This window comes from Lissotriton vulgaris, chromosome 1_1, assembly GCF_964263255.1.
Source record: "Lissotriton vulgaris chromosome 1_1, aLisVul1.2, whole genome shotgun sequence".
Taxonomy (NCBI): domain Eukaryota; kingdom Metazoa; phylum Chordata; class Amphibia; order Caudata; family Salamandridae; genus Lissotriton; species Lissotriton vulgaris.
The window spans coordinates 1012626142-1012648021 of NC_141685.1; the positions used below are offsets into that span (position 1 = coordinate 1012626142).

The following is a 21880-nucleotide window of genomic DNA, read 5'->3' on the forward strand; positions in this document are numbered from 1 at the left end:
TTTGGATTTGCATGTGTGGGGTTTAGTGAATTGCCCCCTTTTATAATCTCTTATGGGATATTTTTCTTGTGGAGAAGACACGGATTCCACGCTTGTTATCAGCCGACGCTAAAACCCCAACAGGATCAGATGTGCTCATCACAAAAGTAAGAGTGCAACACCGCTGGGCTCCCGGATGGTTAACATTTGTTTCTTGGACCTCAGATGCTGTACCCTAGATCCGCCCCCAGAGAGGCATAACAGTAATCTGTGATACCATTTGGATCAACATTTTCAGTCTAATGTTTTTGGTGCAAAGAAACCAATACTGAAAGGGGAGCTCGTGGGTGTTTGGAGACTTTTTGCTATAAAATACGGGCAAAATATGTTTTTTTAAGTTCGTCAAAACTCCACTAAACTAATTTGATAAAAAATTCACATAGAAGTCAATATCACCCAAATCAGCTACACATTCGGTAGGGACAAAATAGCAGAAAGGGTTTTTTAATTTATATATAGGCATCCAGAACTGGTAACCGTGTAATGTGGTCCAATACGGCGATGAAGGGTTCTAGTGACATCAAACCAAGAGGTTTAAGGCGGAATGATTTGTAAATGTCCCTAGAGTCCCAATAAGACTATATAGGACCATATTACCCATTATTTACTTCACATAATACACGTTTATTTTGAAGGTAGTAACCTTGAAAAGACTGTTTTTTTCAAAGTGCACCCATGAATGGGCCAACTCAGGATTCCGGTGACATTTACAAACTAACACGCCTAAGGTTGTCACGATTCTACTTAGGATGTATCATGGTCTTTATACTATGAGCTGCTCAGCCTCAGTTTATAATTCACGGATTCAGCAACCATCATTGATTATCTGCTTAGATACTCAGGATTGTGCAGCCATTAACATTAACAGATATTCCATTACATTTTTAATAAAGAACCATTGAGAAGCTTCAATTGACTGCGATATCTTATTCCTCTGCTTTGAGAAAGCGCAAGAAACCTTTACTTATTGATTTGAGACAATCTACTTGAATATAGCCTTGAGAAAGTACTAAAAGGACGAAATGTGTCGGCTGAGGTCATCCATGAAGAAATACCAGCAATATATTGACAAATCATTGCTAAACAATTGTACCTTAAATCAGGAGATTGGCAAGCAACTGTGCCTAGATAGAAGATATGATGTGTATTTCAGTGACACTGATTTGAAGTAAAAAGTCAATATCACTTACCTGAAAGTCTGAAACTTAGAATAATTTCAGGGATATAATTTTTATACTATATGAGTATTACAAGTGTTGCATATATTATGACACTTTAGTGAATATAAGGTATGGATGAAGTTGTACATACATAACGAGCGGTCCACTATTCTGTACATTTACAAACTACTCAGCCTAAAGCCTCATGGTTTACTGTGTCTGTTAATATCGGACTATATTACGCATTTACTCATTATGTATTGTATATATTATATACACATATATACATACATACACAGTCATGATGCACTTGAGAAAGCAGATTCTCCCTGAAAAGAGCGGAACCTCTGACAAGCCTAGGTGGATACAGTGTGACCGTTGACACAGAGAGCCAGGTTCATGAGATTCATTAAGCCAGAAAGCCTCAGAGCTCAGCAGGAATTCTGAGTTGGAATCAGAAGGTCACTGGAAGCAATGAAGGTCACATTTACGTGCCCAAGCGGTAGTGGAGTGGTGTGGCTCACTAGTTAGAGGCGGCAGACCCGTAAGCAGAGAACGGCCCGGGACCAGGGTTCAATTCCCGGCAGGGTCGTGGACCAAGGTCAAAACGGACTCAATAATTCTCACCTCGGTGCCTACTCTAACCAGGGAACACACTCGGCAACTCTGGGCATTAAGCTTGCCTCATCTCTACAACGGCCCCCCACAGACGCCGGGGATGACTGGTTTCACCTTGGAGATACCCAGAAAGGCACCATCTCACATGGAAAACCAGGACGGGTTCCACAGCAGTCTTCAGCCCCAGGATACTCCATGGAGTCGCAGTGCGCTTTACAAGTACACCCACATTTACAAGCGGTAGAGTCCACGGGATGGTCAGAGCCAAACCATGGTCCCTGCAGACTACAGCCAATCATTTCATGGTTAGGTTTTAACTTTAATTATGGTGTATTCCAAGGCTAAAATCATAGCCCTCAGAAATTATACAAGGCTGTAGACATCAATTTAGCTTACGAAATCTACAAATCTGTCATGTAAACAAGCTTGGCTCCTGTACTCACGAGTAAGTCGAGCACCTACTGTGGCCCAATCGTCTTGCAACTTAACTCGCCCACTCACTAACAGCCAATTACCCCATCCACTGGCAGAATCACAATGTAGTTACCTCAGTAGATCGTAGAACAAGCAGAAACAGGATATGAAATGCAACGCTGGAGATGCAATTCATACAAGTAGAGAACCAAGACAACGTAAACACCAATAATCCGACTTGATCTTACACATTTATCTGAAAAGTGGGTGTTTGGCTGCGATTTTCCAACAATTCTTCAATGCAAGAGTCAGTTAAAAAAAAGTGGCAGATGAATCACCCGTGTTCCTATTTTGGTTCCACTACTACCATCATGAGGCAACAAGTACTTCAGCTATGAACTCTTGGGTGCATTTGCTTCACTTTTTCCAATTTCCAAGACTTGCACGCTATGGCTGCTTTAAGCTTTCTACCTTCCACTTTTACACACCAGTACTGTGCGATTTGATGTAGAGTTTTTAAACTCTAGGCCTGAATGTCCCTGAAAATGACAGGTCTGCCATACCCCAAATATGCCACCTGCTGCAATGTCTCGCTGATGAGCTACAATCACACCTACTCGCTCGCTCATTACTGTGGCTTTTCTTGTCTACCCAACTATATTCAGACTCCATTTTCAATGTCTGCATTTCTAATCCTCACTCGCTGAAGCAAGAAAACCTGCCCCGGTTACCTCCGTCTATAGCAAGTCATACCGTGACCCCCTACTTACTGGCCTCAGTCTATATAGCAAATGCACTTTTAGTCTATTGAAGCATTTCCTCTCTCAAACACGGCTACATATTTAGTTGGAACATGCGTCCCCCGCCAAATAAAAAACAGTAAGTCGATCACAGAAGTAAAAGTACCACAGACTATCACAGACAAAATCCCTCTCCACCCACCACCACATGAAGGGCCAGATCAATTCTCCGCACCCCCTATAACAAGAACTAGCGTGAGCTTCCACATACAAAATAAAGCTTCTTCAAGTACCAATGTCCCCTCCCAGTGGCACTGAAGCCCCCCAACAAGGCGCACAGAGGATACACATAGTGTACAAAACAAGAAGCCTGTAACCTGCATCAGAATACTCCCCTCAATTCAACTGGTCTCGACTCCTGTATATTAACTAGAAAATTCCAAAACAGAACTACCGCAATTGTGATTTCACTACGTTTTTATCAGATTCATAAGTATGTGTTTAATGCATTTGCTACCGAGTCAAGTATCAGCCATCAATTAGGATTTTTTTTTTTAAACTGTCTCAAAAAGGAGCAAGAAACTAAGAACACTGCATAAGAAAATGAATGCAGGTCCTACAATTACATCAGCTTCTTATGTTTGGATCTAAAAAGGTATGTATTTTATATAGATGTTCTTAATATCCGACAATGGATAGCTCAAAGGGAGTAGTTAAGTCTACAGCAGGAAACAGAGCTTAGTTTTAAAATTATTTCAAATAAGACAAAAATAAGGATGTGTCAAACTCCGGTTAATATCACAGTGTTCTAAGTATCAGTTAAGTCTTTAAGTAAGCATTAAATTGTCTCAAATGTTACACTTCTCTTTTCAGACCTGCTGCCTGCCCTAAATCTTAAAGTGCGGCCTCTTTTACACATCCTGACTTCTAAGTAGAAAGTGTTTCTTTCAGTACCCCATATGCGAGTCACCATGCACCTTAAGACAGATTCCAAGACACTGGGAGGTCGTACAGAACGTTAGATGCACATCTGTTATTATAAGGATCACATATAGGTTTGTGTTCTGCTCTGTGCAACACTGTTCTGGTTTTAAGCATTTTTGTTGCTGTTGTTTTTTTTAAGTCTTAGAGGTAGAGAGTTTCAGGTACACACAATATGTCGGGTTGGCGCTTCTGTGCAGGCCAAAACTATTCATTCTTGGTACCTACGATTTTGAATAGGCACTGCAGGATGTCTATTTCCCCTTAGGAAACCAATTTATTTTTATTTAAAGTGTTGAAATATCAACAGTTGGATAACAGTCAGACACTGCCATATTAATTTACCTTTAATCTCATCTCATGCACAACATGCCTTTTTAGTTGCATACATTTTCCTTTCAGTGGCAGATTATTTAGTCAACCCACGCACATTTCGGTCCTCCACTGCTGTATCAATTCAGCGTTCCTGCTTTTCAACAGCTAGCCAACTGCGAGTCAAGCTGGCATTAATCTAAAGCCGAAACTTGACATGTTTGTGTTCAATCAGAACTTAAGCCTCAGAAAGTGCAGTTCCCAGGGCTGGGGAGACTTACAATTACACTGAAAGACAGCTGCTCAGGAAGCATACAGCATGACAGAACAGCCGAGACATTTTAAAACGTCACATGTACGGCAGAGTGAACCCGCCAGACATAAGAAGTGGGCGTGCTTCTAATGCAATAAAATAACACGACCCAAATGAACCACTCCGCCAGCAGCCACTGCCTGAGCTCCTGTGAAGGCTTCACAGATTCGACAAGAAGACTCGACAACCTAAGTGGCAGGCAGGCTCAGACTTTGCTGGCGCCGCAGGCTTGGATTAGCAGGCAGGGACAAACTTTTAAGCAAACACGCCGTGCTTTGTAGGGCTACAACTGGACTTCTTGTACATGACGAACCAATTCATCTGGAAATGCGGAGCGAGAAAACATTCGAAGTACCGGATACACAAGTGTAATAACTTTATTGGAGCCGATCAGTAGTTTTAGATTGATACCAAGTTCCCAAATCAGATTTTATGGTCCAATCACATGCAACTTAGGCGCAAACAAATCGTGGCTTTAGACTGGAGTTACGCATGGTCGACCTGGTGCAAAGCTAAAATGCTTGAGAGGATGCTCGGTTTAGAAGACTCACGATCGTTTGTGGAGTTCTTACAATTACTTGAAGAGGTTAGCAACCAGGCATCTGAAGCACAGAAGAGGCTGCTGTTTGCACAACCTTGCCCTGCGGCGAGTGTTCGACTCATTGGATGAGATCAAATGTGGTCCTCAGGCTGCACCCAAGACGTTCCAAGGACTACACGGAACTACTTTTCAGCAGTCCTGTGCATTCCTTTTCTCTACACATCTTTCTGGTCTTTGAAGCCACCCCTGCTGCTATATCAAAGGAGGTGGCAGGCACATCATGCCATATCTGGTTACCCCAAGTCTCTCCAGCACCACAGGATCACAATCGAAAATAACAGAGAAGGGCCCAACCAGCTACGAGTGAGAGGGCAATGTGGACGGGCACAGCGCCCATTCCAGGAGGCCCGACATCACAGAGACACGATGGACAGCTGCACAGCTATGGTTAGCATACCACAGGGGTGCAAGCATTCATGAAGGTCATCAGCGAAGCACATCTTTCGAGATGTGCAACATTGACTGGTGTCCTTGCAATTGTGTGGCAGAGAGCAGAACTAGTCTCCAGGGAGCAGAAATCATGAGCAGTGTTACAGTAGGTTCACAATGTCACAAACCTGAAAATGAAGTCACTTCATAGATCTAAATTCCAGGGTTATTTGTGTAAACCACAAGCCAGTCTGGGAATTCCTCTTCATTTTCCAGCATCTGAGAAGTCCCTCCTCATATATTCAGATATAGGCAGACGTAAATCTGAATTACAAAAATATTTGGCAGATATACAGCAATACAGGAAAGTGTTTAGTATTTCCAGGTCTGGAGTTTGTGGGCTTCAATGCCATCCTACAGTATGTGCAGAAAAGCAGAGTGGACCTGCAGTCAGAGAATCTGCTCATTCAAACGTCTACACAGCAAAACGTTGCGGATATTGTTTGGGACAGTACCATGAAGGCCATCTTGGATTCACTGCCCAAGGACTGGCCTGCAACTCCTTCCGGCGAAGGGTCTCTACAGGATATGGCCCACAGAAAGAAAGATTACATACCCAAATCCAAATCTGGACTGTGGTGGAACAGACTCCAGGATTCTACCCTGCTATGTTCTACAAATCATTCCCCGATGCCTTCCTCAAAATGCACGCCAAATAAAAAGGTTTACTCGCATTTTAACATTACTCAATACTAAGAAAATAAGTATGTCAAGCGCAAAAAAATATTTATGACAACTTCAGAGACATTAGTACTTGCTTCATACCGGACACCTCAGCAGTAAAGGGTCTAGCTACGTCAGCAGAAATGCACACAAAAAAACCCCACAATTTACCATAAAGCAGGGCTCAGATCAGGAGCATGCCTTGGGCCTGTATGAGAATCATCAAGACCGCCCGAGAAAACATAAAAAGCTCAAAAGGGAATGAGTGCCTCACTCGTTCCTGGCACTAAAGTGAGCTCTGGTTGGACAGGGGACCAATCATTACAGTGCTGGATTACAATCCAAACTGCACCCTTTGAAGGAGGTGTGTGAACGTGCAAACGTACAAGCCCAGCTAGCAAAACCAAAACATGAGCCCAGCCCGAGAAAAAAACACTTATCAGATTATTCAGTTTAAATCAGAACAGCATATCAGAAGCTTGTTTTTCCAAAGATCAGACCAATGACTTGTGGATTAAGCTGAAACAAAGTAAGAGCAAATAAATACTCCATAATTTACCACACTTCTTATGACCTGGACCAGTGCAAAACGATTACACTTTACACGCTCGCCTCTCACCCCTTATCCAGAAACCTGTACCCGTTTCTATTAGCCAAGAAGATATTCCTATCGCAATTCAAAAGTCAACCCCCCTCTGTGACCCAAGTCATGGCAGCCATCTTGCTACTCCTTTGCAAGTGGTAGATATAAGAACTCATAACCATCAGAAACATTGGCGGACATACACAGTGGGGAATTTGTGATTTAAGATGTGCCAGAACTCATTCCCAATGCACCCCACTTTATCAGGTTACACACCAGCCACCACTCGCTGGCTGCTATTAGGGAAAGAACACACAAATCGCAGCCTGGACTGATTACTGAAATTAGAACAGGATTACTTTGTAAATATGGCCGCCATATTGAATTTGCCATTGGTCTGGCGACAGTTACAGTGCATTTGAATTTGAACTGTAAACTACTGCAGCAGACTTCCATTCACCGAAGTACATCCAGACGCATTAAACATTTGCGTTCAACAAGATCTATATTTATTTGAAAGCATGGTTCATAACATTATTAGTGGCTTTACAAAAAGAGTAAAAAATATGCTTGAACGGAAAGGAATACACATCAGTGAAAGCGTGACCCATGAGATTTCATGAAGCATTTTATTTAGGCATTCCTATAAAGAGAGCTGTACAAGAGGTATCAATGTGCTGTACCTAAAACCGGGTGAGATTTGTATACTTCCGTCTTAAACAGAATGAGATGACAGTCCGTCCATTGAGGAATATCTGGGGTGGAAGTAGTGAGGGGTACAGAAAAGATCAGATATTTCTCTAATGCATATTATGCATGGCATTCTGGCTAAAACAGTGATGTGTGCACATGGACTGACTGAATCTAGTACCTGTAGCTGTTTCAAGATGTCACAAGTAACCCTGCAAGATCGAAGTCAATGTTTAACCCTTTGCCAAATGTCAAGCCGGAGATTAAGTTGCGGGGAGAAGAGCATTGTGTATTGAGCTGGTACTCGAAGGGAAGTCACACAGGAGATCACCACAGGACTAAACATAAGGGCTTCCAGTCTATTAAGGGCAGTGGCGGAAGGTGGTGGAACCTTATATAGTGTACGGACCTACTCCGTTTAGAGAATCCTATCCTAAACAAAACAGATTTAACAGCAGCAGTTTTAGCGCTACTTCAGTCTTACTTGGATGGGGCCAGTGCTCTTCTGGCAGGGGCAACTGAGAATCAGAATACTCCATGGAAGAGGTCATATACACGAAGGGTCAACCAAAAGGACTCGCGAAAACGGACAGAATCATGTCCGCTCTCAAATTATAGAACTAGCTCAAAGCTCCAGACAAGCTCTCGTTCGATACCCCATGCATCACCTAGAAAACAATGGGCTCTGGCAACCCATGCTACCCAAGCACTTGAAGAAGATCTCAGTGTTGCCGCTTAAGATGCACAACATTATATTTTCATAGCAAGACTGCTAGAATTCAAGATGGGCAAGGAGAAAACGGAATGCCATCCTAGTTCAAATGTGCTAAGCCCCAGCCCCCCTTTACTTCAGGAAACTAACATCTTGTTGCATGACAAGCTTAACGAAATATCCCACGATGCACACAAAGTCCCCCCCCCCTTCACTGCTCACACACCCCTGGCACCTACTCTAGCTTTGCCTTACACCCACATGTGCTCTGAATTCCCAAAGGCTAAAGTGCCAGCACTATACCCAGATTAAATTGCGTTGCGCCAGCCTAATTTTGAGTTACTACCCTTAAACGAAATTCCACTATTACCTCCACATCACATAATTACACACTGTATGTTGTAAATATTCCATTTGCAGTATAAAAAAAAATGTGCACATGAATAATGTGAAAAACAGCGCAGGAATCCGTAGTGTTTACAGAAGGTTTTTTGCACTTTTCTTTTCAAGCACAAAAAGTATCCTCGGGAGCTTTTGCATTAGAACGGAATGGTGTTCCTAGTAGCAGTAAAGCTACCTAAAGGAGTGAGAATCACAAGCTTTAGCCAAAGGAGACCCTTCAATCCATCCTAACTTGGATACAATGGTACCAGAGGTCAAACAGGTTTGCAGCAAGACCCTGGTGCCGACAAGTGCACTGGCTCACCTTTACCTTCAGAGGACTCACAGAACAAGGACAGAGTAACTGAAGGGTAATTCGCCCACCAGGCTAAGGTTTCTATATAATATGGGCATCCGGTAAGACAAGGTGCACAGATGGTACCATTCTCACATCTGTATTGCTGATGCACTGGCCAGGGGATGGGGACAAGGTGTGCGTGTGTGCCATCAGATGTTTCCTTTATATAAAAGACAAAAATTACTTAATATAGTTTTCCTTCAAAAAAAGTTCTCTTCTCTGTGGTTTTATGTAAAATCCTGCTGAACAAGATACGTACATACAGTAATGCTCTTTCTGGTGGATACTCTTTGTAACAGATTGCTCACTATGAATACCCCAAGACTCAGACTAGATTCAGATTTTTTTCTACAGCAATTCCCTCGTGCACCGGTAGATGGAGCCGTGTGGCTCTGTGTCGAGTCAGTCTCGCCCGGGCCACAATATAACTGCTACCTCCGTGAGTCGAAGTCAGTTTCTTTCCGACATCTGTCCACTGGACATTTAGCTTTCAGTAATGAGATTGTGCCAGTGTGCAGATCTCTACTTGGAATGTTTATTAGCATGGACCAGAGGAGTCTACGTCACAGAACTGGGAGGCACTGGGTCAGTGAGGAATCTATGGTGAGATAGAGTGTCCACCAGAAAGAGTGTTACCAAAGGTAAGTCATTTTTTCTTTTGATGGAAACTTTCTCATCTCGCGAAGAGATACCAAAGAAACACCTGCCCAGCTGGTGGGACTGTGGAATGACTCGGACACGAAAATCTTGCAGGACTGAACAGAAAAGTACCCCCTTCCGCTGGACCTGCTTTGTAAACATGTAAACTGATATGTCAGCCTGACAAATATCCAAGACTGGCACTGCATGCACCGATGTAGTGGTCGCAACCTTAAGTCTGGCAGGATATGCCTGTAAGCTGTTCAGAGGCTCTTTCTTGGCCAGTTCATAGCGCCTTTTAAAGCAGAGGACAATCCACCTAGAGACGGTTAATTTTTGCATACCTTTTCCTTTCTTTGCCCCAGAGAACCGAACACCACAAGGAGCTGATAGTCTACTCGATGGTGCTTGGTACGATCAATGTAAAAACTCAGCACACTCTAGGGGTCCAACTGATGAAGTATCTCTTTCTCTTTGGCTGGACTGGGTGAGGGGCATAGAAAGCTGGCAGGGAGTTGGACTGCCCAATGTGGAAAGGTGTAACCACTTTTTGCAGAACGATGCTTTGAGCGTCAGCACTGGCTTGTTGGAGAAGAAAGTGTGTACAGTTGCTAGTCAGAGTGCTTGCAGAGCGGACTCAAGATGAACTGAATTGATTGCAATAAGGAACATGGTTTTCAATGTGAGCAACCTCTGAGGAAAACTGCACTGGCTCAAATGGGATGCACATCAGGAATCAACATGGCCCATGCCCGGTGGAACTTTGATAGAACTTTCGATAGACCTTTGACGATGCTGCCTGGCGGATACCAAAACCGTTTGTATTTACCTCGGTGCACGAGCATTATTGGCCAATGCCCGGTGGAGCCGTCAAATGCAGCTATAGATGAGTCTGGCCCCGATTTCACCCCCTCGGCCGTCACCTACCCAGCCGGTCATCTGACATTGTTTTTCTTGTTTCCTTCCCTCCCCCTCTTCCTCCCTCCGGGATTCATTGATTTAATTGTTGTAACTATGTAATCTATAACTCTGGGCGGATACCAAAACTTGGCCGATGCTCGTTAGAGCGGTCACATGCAGATATAGAGTCTGCCCCTGGTTTCAATCCCTCGGCAGTCACCGACCCAGCCAGTCAGCTGACCTTGTTAGGTCTCGCGCCTGCGATGCATATGGCGAAGCCATATGCCATCGCGCAGGCGCGATACTATTGTTGCGGGGTCTGCTTCCCAGGAGACAGGAGATGTCACGCGCACGCTCTGGAAAGCGATCGGCGCCGGCCGCGCGCGCGCATTTCCCAATCTTCTGTCTCTCTGGTTTTATACGCCACGGTGCCCGCTTCATGGTTAGCGTTGTCATAGGTGACGAGCGCAGACAGGATTCTTAAAGCCTGGGCTCATAATATTTAAAAAAACATGCATTCCTCTTTATAACAATTCTGCATGGTATTGTTTTAGCTTAAAACATATATTACATCTTTGAGACATTTTGATGTTTTTTGAAGTTCTGAAGTTAAAACGTTTTACCAGCACGCTATTTTTTGAATGAAAAGTGCCTCGCTTGTGTTGCTAAGGCGCTGCTACTTTGCATTGTGCTTGGTGTCGAACAAAAAGGTCCCTGCCAATGCTTCTTTGCCCACCGAGCAGATTACACGGAAGGATAAAACACACAGGCAGCCCGGCAGTGTGAACCTGCAGGGGTTTGAAACACTGATTTGTCTGTACAGTGAGTAGCCTCCCCACCAGCTTTCAAGGTTTTTTGCGCATTGGCCCACAAATGACGTCATTCACTCCTTTTTAAGAGTGATTTTTACTTCAGTGTATTATCTACTGATTGAAAAAAAAATTCCCTCCTTTTTCCTCCCAGTTCGTCCTTTTCCGTCCATAATTACTTCTGCCCTCCCTTGCCCTCCCCACCCTTGCTTCGTGCTTCCTACCATCCCCCTTTCTTCCTGCTCCCCACACTCTAGCTCGAACGGCCTCTATGCCCAGATCACTCATGCTCCTTCCTTCATTTCCTCCGGGCCTCTCTTGCTGTCTCCGACCCTCTCTCTCTGTTTCTCCAACCTGAGGCGCTAGGGTTTCCAGCACTACATTTCAAAGAGTGAAAATGACAATGTTGTGCTGCTGTGTGTGGTAGGTGGGAGGGAGGGGGGAATAGTCTCTCTGCGGTAAAGGAAGTGCGCATGCAAAAAATGTCCTTGCCAGTGTTAGCGAGATGGGTGTTCTGTTAGTACACGTTGCATGCTCCATTCCTCGTACTTTATTCATTCCAAATAGCTGTATGGAGAAAACTTGTATTGATCTACTTTAGTGCATACATCCGCTGGTCTTGCACACATCTGTTTCCAAGGTGGCAGGATGGAAGTGCAGCGATCTGTAGGCCATCAGTTTGAGGTCTGGCAAGACTGATTCCGAGGTCGGTAGCATTAAAGTTAGTATTAGTAGCACCTGTCATTTAAAGTGCCGAAAACGGTGGAAGTGCGATATTAGGCGCTGTTTAAAACAAGTATGAATCTCCAATAATTGCGTAAATGATGGCCGCGTTTTCCTTCTAGTAAGGAGTTAAATCCTACGTTTCAAATAATATAAATAATTAAACCTGTAGTGAAGGTGGTAGTTTAAACAAAGGTCTGTTTGACCACTCCCCCTCTCCGTCATACCAACAGAGCTACAAACGCTGCAACAAGCAATTTCCTGATTTTCACGAGACGTCTGATCTGAATTGCATAGGAGGAGCGCGTCCTTGCATCTGCTGTAGTGGAAAGTTAGGTATTCAAGGGGTCTCTTCAATGTGATGGCATAATATTAATGCATGGCTGAAAGCAAATCTGCAGTAATACCTTAAGAGCATAGCCTATCCGAACTGGCAGTGCACTTTGGCAACCATTCTCTTCTGCTCGAGAGCCCACACCAGTTCTGCATTATATAAACAAGCATTTGCAATGCAATAGGTCTCGCATTTATGCGAGTTTAAGCTATTGGCATTGTAAATGATAATCATAACACTGAAAAAAGGCACGGGTTCAAAATATTACAGAGAGGTAAAGAATAAGAGCTGTGTCCCCTGCCCTATTCCTTGGGACAAGTGGACGCAGCTCTTATTCTCGACCTCTCTGTAATATTTTGGACCGGTGACTTTTTTCAGTGTTCTGATGTAAGAGTGGGGAGTTGCCTCACGCTGGTCCTTAAATCTCCCTAAGCCCCCATTGTGTGAATTCATTGTAAATTACAATGCCTTTTATTTCTGTTTTTAAAACTAAAACAAAAATGCTTTGTTATTTGCAATGTCAATAGCTCAAACTCGTGTAAATGTGAGACCTATTGCATTGCAAATGCTTGTTTTTCTTCGTTTCACCGTTGTGTTTCCTTCCCTCCCCCTCCTCCTCCCTCCGTGATACTTTGATTTAATTGATGTAACTATGTAACCTGTAACTCGCTGATCCTCATGTAAAGCGCTCGGATACCTCCGGGTCTAGCCAATGCTTTATAAAACTTTTCAAATAAATAAATATGAATGTGAATAATAGATTGTGGTCTCACTGGGGCATCACAAAGGTTTTTTGATTGGAATATATGGGTAGTCCATTTAAAAAGAATTGCATCACAACAGGTGATTTAAATACAGAGGTCTGGTCAGGCAACTGCAGAAAAGAATATAAGGCATACAAATAACCTTAAACTGTTGCCACAGCACGACCTTGCTGGGCTAGTGATAGAAAAGTATTACTTCAGACAACTGTGCTTGTAATGGTTGGATGTGCGTGTAGAGTCCCAAAGCAGCACACTACTCCCAGCATCCCTCGTAAAAGGTTATAGTGGAGGGACACTTGGCTGCCACAATGACATCCACTACTTCGGGAGGGATATCAAAGGCCATCAATTGTCACTGCTCAGTTTCGAAACATGGAGGTGTAAGCTGCAAAGGTTCGGTTGCAAGACCCAGATCTGCTGCCGCGACAGGAGGTCCTCCCATAGGGACAGCCAGAGCCAGATTGAAGGACAAATGTTATTGGCCAGAAGTTCCAGATACCACACTCTTCAGGCCTACTTCGGAGCCTCTAGGATGACATGAGCTCGGCTATTCCTGATCTTCCTCAAGACTTTGGGAAGAAGAGGTAGCAGCAGTCCAGAGCTGCAATCCAGTCGAAACGTATCTCAGTGAGAAATGCTTTGGGAACTCCAAAGCTCAAAAGTTGAGAGACTGCACATTCTCTGCTGAGGAGAGGCAGGAGTCTCCACATTGCTAGACAACGCCCTGTGCAACTTGGGAGTTCAGCTGAGTTTGGTGGTCCGATAGGGAAAGTCAGCTTGGTGTTTAATGATCCTACCAGGAGCTGTATAACCAAGGAGATGCAATAACAATCAGCTTCAGAGCTGCAGAACCTCCTAGCACAGAGCCCACAACCCCACTGTGTGCTAATTGTTGCAGCACCGCATAGCGGTGGTGGTGGTGTTGTTGTTGTTGTCCGTGAGGACGTGCACAGTTCCCCTTTACAAAATAGAGGCAAGCCTTCAATGCCCAGTGAATCACCTGCTGCTCCTACAGGATGATGTTGAGAAAGGGTTTCCGAAAGAGACCAGAGTCCTCTGATCTTCACCTCTTCTAGAGATATCCTCAGCCCAGCAACCATGCACCAGTCATGACTGAAAGCACTGGGTTAGGCAGGGAGAGGGGTCTGCCACCGATCCAACTGCAGCCCAGGAGCCACCACTGCAGATCTGTTGCAGTCTCCTCTGACATCCAAATAGAATCTGAACTTCCCTTTGGAGAATGAACAAGTGGCAACTGGAAGGCTGTGCAGTGCATGTGGCATGCTTGGAGGAGTGAAAAAGAGAGGTAGGGAGAAATCATGTTGAATGGTTTAGCGGACTTATTGATCCAATGTGAAACTCTGCCACCCGTGAAGGTAAAAGCTTATACAACCTCCAACCAGGTGAGAATGCACTGCTGAGACCATATTAAAGTGATTCTGCAGCAACAACAGAGGACTGGGAGGGCAGGAGAGTGGAAAATGTGCTGCCCCAGGGAGCCTGGATCCTGACGTCTGGATCTCAACCTCTGCCTTGAAAGGCCTAGCAGGTGTACTGTTGCTGAGGAAGGGTTTATCATCGTCTCTGCTGAAATACCCTTCTAAAACTTCAAAAGGGGTGAAGTTTTTGTGTAAACTGCCACCTGGGCAGTGCTAGGCCGAGAGAATGCCTGGTTGTTTCCTCTCCTTCAACAGCTCTAGGGCAGAGTCTGCCTTGTATCTAAAGAGACAAGTGCCATCGAAAGGTATACTCATCAGTGATTGCTGGACATCGCTCAAAAATCCAGTGGACACAATGCCAACTGACTGACCCAAGCAGCCGCATCCTGGCTATCCTGAATTATCTGGGGAAGGTTGGCACGAAGATCTTCAGGGTGTAGGAACGATATTGGCCACTGTGCCCCATAAAGCATATAAATAGCATCCCGTGAGGTAACTTGTGTTTATGGACCTGAAGTTAAGGGTTGGGAGGCAGGTGAAAACATGTGTATACCAAAAGCTTCCATTCCTTTCAGCTCCCTGTCTGGCAGGATGGCCAGAAATGCGTTGGGATTTAGACTGCTGGTAGAGGCTTGAACTAGCAAGGCCTCAGGTGTTGAATGCTGCAGTAGGAAAGATGGGTCCCCTCCTGCTGGCTTATGTCTTCTGGCTATTTGCCAATTAACTTGAGGGTTAGATGGCTTCCCCCAGTAGTGTGTTTGTCAATAGCTCATTGAAAGGAAGGGCTGCCCTGGTTTCAAGACCTCTGTAACCACACTGGTTTTGATTTCCAGTAATGGAAGTTGTTAAGTTCAGCATTTCTGCTTGTATACTGATAACAACTGTGAAGGATGCAGAGTCTTCAGTGGAAGGGCCAGAAGGAGAGTTCAGACCAATGTCTGGGGATAGAGTCTAGGCCACTGCACTACCTACCTGTAAATCCTGTAAAGAAATATTTTCACCACATGCCTGGGAACTGACATTACAATCATCTTATCTTCTTACTTTTCCTATGTGTATCTGTAGAGTAAGGGAAGTGCATCAGGATACAATTAAAACTGGGCTGAAGGTTGGGGTGAGGGGAGGGAGATGGGAGGTGGAGAGAGGCAGTGTTACGGCCTCAGGAGCCAGAAAACACCAGTGTCCTTGACTGGGATCGGGCCTTCCTTAAATGCTTTGCGGTGTTGAATTTGGCCTCATCGCCCCGGATGGTATTTAATATATCCAAGCAGTGGAGTCAGGCAAAGAGACGATACACCAGTGACCAACCACAGACCTTTTGAGAGTCCATCATCTGTTTGTGACAGCTCCAGATTGATATAGGGCCCCATGTGTCAGCACCAGCGCCTTTAACACAATTCTTTCCCTAATCGGAAGCCAGTGCAAAGCTCGCAAATGTGAGAATATATGCACTCGCAGGAAGGTTCAAGAGGATGCGGGCTGCCGCGTTCTGGACCACCTGCAATCTTTCCAGAATGTATTCCACAGTCCAGTCTCGATGTAATAAGAGGCAGTTTTTTTTTTTGCAGAGGAAGACAGTAGATGTAAGAACTTTTTCAGTGAGTGCAAAGCCCCGAAGCATGTACCCACCACCGATTTTATTTGTGGCTTAAATGACAGATGGTCATCAAATTTTACCCCCAGGTTCCGCACAATGCCACTCTGAGGGTCTGGAGGAGAGACAAAAAGGAGGTTACTCCACTCAGGTCTTCTTGATCACTCCATGAAACCCTTAATCTCTTTACATGCATGACATGTTTGCCACACTTGGAAAAGGTGTGAAATGTCCTCACACCTTAGCCCAACATACACCAAGGGACACATTGAGACACAGCCTGGTCCATCCCGTCACAAGGTGACACTGAGACAGACACCTTCAAATCAAGATTATAAAGCACTTTGAGGTTACATGGGGTAGGAGAAACTTCAAAAAATAAAGTGAACTAAATTTGTCCCAAAAATAAAAATCACCTGAAGATGAATTAGTTCATTAGGTTAATTAAGGAAGAAATATCAATCAAGACCTACAGAAAGTTCTGTGTGCCCAATTTTACACTTAAGAGACAGGTGCACACACAAGGGTGTTAATGTTAATTAAAGAGCTTAGTAGATGAACACACATTTTGTACAACAATGTTCAACTGAAAAGCACCAGATCAAATATTATTCTGTAAGTCTCTGCATTTCATCACTCTGAAGGAGTGAAAGAGTGTTATTCTGCCATAGCCTCAGCACTAGACATACCCTACAACAGTCCCTGTCCGATGGAGAGCACGAAAATATAGAACTCTAAAAACAAAATGTATGCAAAAAACACGTGAAAACTCGAGAATCAAATAGTAAACATATCGAAACAAATTGCCCAAATAGGTGCGATTTGTTAAGGATTAGCGTAATAAAAAAAATAAAATACCAATCAAGGTAGGCGCTGTTTTAAAGATGTAACTAGGCTACGGCCTCTGTTATTTTGGGGGCGTTTGTGTCAGACTCCTGAGCTTACCAACTATGCCGCTGCACTTACAGAAGTTATGGCCCTTGATGGTAGCCAAAGGAATCGATGGGTGACTAATTAAAAAAAAAATGCTCTTTGCATTAGGCCTTAAGGAATCGTGGGATACGCAAGCCCCACCCAGTAAAGCGGAGCTCAAAAGACACTACTGGACCTGGGTTGATGCTCAGAAGCACAGCAAATCAAGAGTAGGAAGGCTCACAGAAGAATTTTATACCCATAAGCACCATATCCTTTTAGAGCCATACCTAGATTTTAACCAGACACCACGTGACATAGCACTGTACATACAGTTCAGGGTGGGCTCACTCCCAGTCTGTGAGTTTACTGAAAAATGGAGCACCCCACATTAACCATCAGCAGGGTGTCCTTGTTGCAAAGCGCCGACTGAGAGTTTGACCCATCTAATGTTCGCTTGCCCATCCTATAAAAGCCCTAGAATGAGATGGCTAAAGCCCATCTGTAGATAATTGGGCACATATGAACATGACACTGCTCTACGCATTTTAAAGTCAGACACACTGACTCTTTTTGCCTGTGGAGTGGCCAAGTATCTCGGCTGTGTTTGGATAATAAGATCTAAAATCTTGCGAGGGGTTTCCCAATTAACTATCATGTAATGACCATCTTTTTATCTTATTTTTTAGCTAATGTTCTTTGCTGCTCATACTGGATTGCTATTTTTATATCACAACTCTCGCTTACAAGGCAAAATAGAAAAAATAGAAAATGCTTGCATTATGCGGGAAGGGCTGGAATCGTTTATAATTGTTTTTAATTCTAGGAGTGTCACAAGTGTTATTTGTCACAGCCTGTCTTTATTGTGTATGGGTAATGAGATTTTAAAGAACATATTGAATTGAGAATTTTTTATATTTTTAAATCAATGATTTCTGATAACTGGTACAGTCTTTTTCATATATAATGATGAATGTAAATTGATAATGCTTTTAAGATACCTGTTATCGAATAAAGCTACTTTGACTTGACTTGAATTAAAGAGCTTAGTAGATTAACACACATTTTGTACAACATAATGTTCAACTGAAAAGCACCAGATCAAATATTATTCTTTAAGTCTCTGCATTTAATCACTCTGAAGGAGTGAAAGAGTGTTATTCTGCCATAGCCTCAGCACTAGACATACCCTACAGCAGTCCCTGTCCGATGGAGAGCACGAAAATATAGAACTCAAAAAACAAAATGTATGCAAAAAACACGTAAAAACTCGAGAATCAAATAGTAAACATATCAAAACGAATTGCCCAAATAGGTGCGATTTGTTAAGGATTAGCGTAATAAAAAAATAAATAAAGTACCAATCAAGAAATAAGACGCTTTTAACTACGTGATCAAACACAAACTGATTTAGAACACTGGAAACATACTGGTTACTCTGCGAGAGCACTGTGCCATAATAAATGTACATCGACTATTATAAAACAAAAAACACCTCTTTTACCTCCCCCTGCACTCCCAAGATTTTTCTTGAACCTGGGAATGATTAATCACTAGGTCCTTAGGAGCCATAATCTATCTCAGTAATCGAGTAGGGATGGATTAGGAGAGGGACACGATTGGAAAACATGCTTTAAGAACTCTGTTGGGAAGTGACTGACCAGCGTATAGTCATCTATTGATCATAATGCCCCTGGAAGTTTTCAGTATAACATAACTGTTGTGCACAGCTTCACCTCCATCCTTGGACTCAGCGAGGTCTTACCTGAGCACAGCTGTGTTTTGGACTCTCTGCTCATATTGTATGGGACTTGTAGATCATATTTGACATACACAACTCCCATAAAAAACAAGAAGAGGCAATGCCAATAGATTTAGCATATAACTGAAAATCCTTTACAGTCACTGGTGAGTTTAGATGATCACCAAGCCATCATACATGCACTCTCTCGCCCTTGTTCTTCTACATCAGTTCATGCACCACTGGCTTTTGCTTGCTTTCGATCGCTTACCTATCCACAATAAAACACAAACACCACCTAAACAAGCATGTGGAAGATATATTGAAAGAATGGGAGTATAAAAGAGTAAACCTGCTGCTGCCTAAACGTGGCAGTGTAAGAAACAGGACTAGCAGGGTTAGGAATAATAGTTCCTGTTTCCGTGTCACAGCATAGATGCCGAATTGGCACACAACCCCTTGCCTGGACAATTCCAGAGTAGGATACCTTGTAGGAAGTGACCAAGAAGAATCCTGCTGTATAGAAAGGGCTGGATACTCTGGTGACCAGGGGAAAAGTGGAAGGGGGATCTTGTGTGGGAGACATTGACTAATTAGTTTAATCTCAGCTTGGCTCTGAATATTGGAGATTGTGGAGTTTACTCTGTACTACATCTGTACAAAGAAAGCTAACTATCCAATATGGCCACCATATTCATTTACAAACAAAACAGGTGATGGACCGAATGTGGATCAATGTCACACATTCACCCCAGTCCAAAGATCTGGGCCCAAATCCATCGTTTTTTTTGCACTCCACACCACCCCGGGTTAGACAATGGCGATATGCAAATCAGCTCTGACCCTGTGCCCCATGGGAACAGTCCAGTCCGAACTACAAAAGCCATGTCCTTCCCAGAACGGAATCAAGCATCCGAGGACCGGACCGGTTTCGAGGTAACACCTCTCATCAGCCCGGCTAGCTTGACTCCAGTGGTGTGGAGTGCCTGTGACCCACGTCTGAGCATCCCCAGCGCACTTATGGCGGAATTTGCAAACAAAACGGGTGATGGACCGAATGTGGATCAATGTCACACATTCACCCCAGTCCAAAGATCTGGACCCAAATCCATTGTTTTTTTGCACTCCACACCACCCTGGGTTAGACAATGGAGATATGCAAATCAGCTCTGACCCTGTGCCCCATGGGAACAGTCCAGTCCGAACTACAAAAGCAATGTCCTTCCTAGAACGGAATCAAGCATCCGAGGACCGGACCGGTTTCGAGGTAAAACCTCTCATCAGCCCGGCTAGCTTGACTCCAGTGGTGTGGAGTGCCTGCGACCCACGTCTGAGCATCCCCAGCGCACTTATGGCGGAATTTGCAAACAAAAACGGGTGATGGACCGAATGTGGATCAATGTCACACATTCACCCCAGTCCAAAGATCTGGGCCCAAATTCATCGTTTTTTTGCACTCCACACCACCCTGGGTTAGACAATGGCGATATGCAAATCAGCTCTGACCCTGTGCCCCATGGGAACAGTCCAGTCCGAACTACAACAGCCATGTCCTTCCCAGAACGGAATCAAGCATCCGAGGACCGTGATGCTTGATACCGTTCTGGGAAGGACATGGCTTTTGTAGTTCGGACTGGACTGTTCCCATGGGGCACAGGGTCAGAGCTGATTTGCATATCGCCATTGTCTAACCCAGGGTGGTGTGGAGTGCAAAAAAACGATGGATTTGGGCCCAGATCTTTGGACTGGGGTGAATGTGTGACATTGATCCACATTCGGTCCATCACCGGTTTTGTTTGCAAATTCCGCCATAAGTGCGCTGGGGATGCTCAGACGTGGGTCCCAGGCACTCCACACCACTGGAGTCAAGCTAGCCGGGCTGATTAGGTGTTACCTCGAAACCGGTCCGGTCCTCGGATGCTTGATTCCGTTCTGGGAAGGACATGGCTTTTGTAGTTCGGACTGGACTGTTCCCATGGGGCACAGGGTCAGAGCTGATTTGCATATCGCCATGGTCTAACCCAGGGTGGTGTGGAGTGCAAAAAAACGATGGATTTGGGCCCAGATCTTTTGACTGGGGTGAATGTGTGACATTGATCCACAGTCGGTCCATCACCTGTTTTGTTTACCATATTCATTTACATCATCAGTACTTCCTGTTTTAGGGCACAGGTGGATGTGGCTTCCATTAAGTCTGTGCCTGGCAACACTACATGTTGGTGAGTTTATCTCACTCATACAGCTCATGCCAGGCTTCTCCTTCATTGTGCTTTTTTGGCCTTTGTTCCTCTAATTTGCATTTACTCGGCTAATTGCTGCTGCCCTGAATAGTTCCTCAAGATATTCTCTGCATGCTTCCTTGCCTATAGCCCGAACAGGAGGAGCGAGTGCACTTCAAGGTGCAGGTAAAAATGCATTATTAACCCCTTCGCTGCTGATGACGAGCTCAGCTCGTCATCAGCCACGGGTGGCGTGTGCGGATGACGAGCTGAGCTTGTCATGTAACGCGGTATTTTTAAAAATGCCGCACAGCGCAAAAATCACCGCAGCAGCGATGCGGTTAAAACCCTAACAAAAAAAGCCTGCATTTGTAACCAACTTCCTTCCCCTCAACCCTTTCGGTGGCCAGCATCAGATTAATCTAACTCCTCCTTTGTTTTGTTCCCCTGTTTCTGTGGAGCTCCTGTTACTCGATATTGTCCTAATCAGCCCCAGGGAAGGGATCAGTCTGCTTTTAGGTTTATTTGCTTCCGGACAGGAAGGAGAATGCATGCAAATAAATAACATTAAATAAAGCAGAGGGTACAGTTATTCAATGGTAATGTACATAGTGCATAGTTCCTCTAATTTGTTATGGCCACCCAGTTTAGAAACTATTTATTAGCCATTTTATAAAGGTAAACAACGATACACTATAGATAGTACCAACATAGCTACCCGATTTAGAAGCAGTGGACACTTGGGATGTGGCGTATTGTAGACGAAAAGAGCAGCAAGTGAGAAACTCAGAAAGACGTTCCCTCACAAAGTA

At 44.1% G+C, this 21880-nt stretch overlaps 1 protein-coding gene across 1 annotated transcript in view; it reads right to left on the bottom strand.

Moving 5' to 3' along the window:
* The window catches only part of COLGALT1 (collagen beta(1-O)galactosyltransferase 1), a 108351-nt gene that overhangs the window by 18615 nt on the left and 67856 nt on the right, over positions 1 to 21880 (bottom strand). The gene's annotated exons all lie outside the window — the stretch shown is intronic.